This window comes from Tarenaya hassleriana, unplaced genomic scaffold (genome assembly GCF_000463585.1).
Source record: "Tarenaya hassleriana unplaced genomic scaffold, ASM46358v1 Cleome77, whole genome shotgun sequence".
Lineage (NCBI taxonomy): Eukaryota > Viridiplantae > Streptophyta > Magnoliopsida > Brassicales > Cleomaceae > Tarenaya > Tarenaya hassleriana.
Genome location: NW_010970214.1, coordinates 22,585 through 24,189, shown reverse-complemented (window position 1 = coordinate 24,189; position 1,605 = coordinate 22,585).

The following is a 1,605-nucleotide window of genomic DNA, read 5'->3' as shown; positions in this document are numbered from 1 at the left end:
TCTAGAGTGTAACCCAAGGCCTGTCTATACTCTCTAAGCAATGCAACTAATTCAGCTAGTTCCACATCAGTCAAGGCAGCATTCACAATTATCGGGTAAGTAGAGTTAGGTCCGAGAAATTCATACCTAAGCCCTTGTGGTAAGGGCTTCAATTCCACCTTAGGCGCGCTCTCTGGATCCCAATCTTTCTTCCCGCTCGTATGAAGGGTAACGGGAAATGGTCTTTACGGGTGTTGGAATTCAGCTTCCTATAATCAATACACATTCTCCAACCCGTAACCGTCCTAGTGGGTATCAATTCGTTATGCTCATTTTCTACCACAGTGATACCCCCCTTTTTTGGTACAACTTGCACGGGACTAACCCATGCACTATCTGAAATCGGGTAAATGATACCCGCATCTAACAATTTGAGCACTTCCTCCTTCACTACCTCCTTCATGGTGGGATTCAACCTACGTTGATGCTCAATGGAGGTTTTGGAACTATCTTCTAGATGAATGCGGTGCATGCAAAGGGATGGACTAATGCCTCTAATGTCTCAAAGGCAAAGACGATAGCGAGTAACTCCTTCTCAGTGGTGGAGTAATTGACTTGTGCGTCATCCAAAGTCCGGCTCGCGTAATAGATGGCCTGCAGCTTCCTGTCTTTCCTTTGACCCAAGACAGCCCCGACAGTGAAATCGCTCGCATCGCACATAAGCTCAAAGGGAGCTTCCCAATCCGGTGGCTGAATAATAGGCGGAGAAATCAACGCCTTCTTCAGAGTCTCAAAGGCGGCCTCGCACTCATGGGTGAACTCAAAGGGCACGTCCTTTGCAAGTAATTCGGTCAAAGGCCTCGAAATCTTCGAGAAGTCCTTGATGAACCTCCTGTAGAACCCGGCATGTCCCAGAAAACTCCGGATTCCCTTAACATTCCGTGGAGGCGGTAGCTTCTCTATTACTTCGACCTTAGCTCGGTCAACCTCAATCCCTCTTCTTGAAATCTTGTGGCCTAGCACAATGCCCTCTTGGACCATGAAATGGCACTTCTCCCAATTCAGCAAAAGATTCGCCTCAACACACCTGTCCAACACTCGGCGCAAATTCATTAGACACACGGGAAAGGAGGGCCCATGGACGGAAAAATCAATCATGAACACCTCCATAACATCCTCAATAAGATCAGAAAATACAGCATTCATGCATCTCTGAAATGTCGCCGGTGCATTACATAAACCAAAAGGCATCCTACGGTATGCAAAGGTGCCATATGAACATGTAAAGGTGGTTTTCTCCTGGTCGCTAGGGTGAATGGGGATTTGAAAGAATCCCGAGTAGCCATCAAGAAAGCAAAAGTGGGAATGCAAGGCTAACCTCTCTAGCATTTGGTCGATGAAGGGTAACGGGAAATGGTCTTTACGGGTGTTGGAATTCAGCTTCCTAACTCGCTATCGTCTTTGCCTTTGAGAAGTTTCGGTCTTATTTGGTCGGGTCGAAGGTGATTGTCTACACCGACCATGCTGCCTTGAGATATCTCCTATCCAAAAAGGATGCCAAGCCGAGGTTGATCAGATGGATTCTCTTGCTGCAAGAGTTTGACTTGGAGATTAGGGATAGGAAGG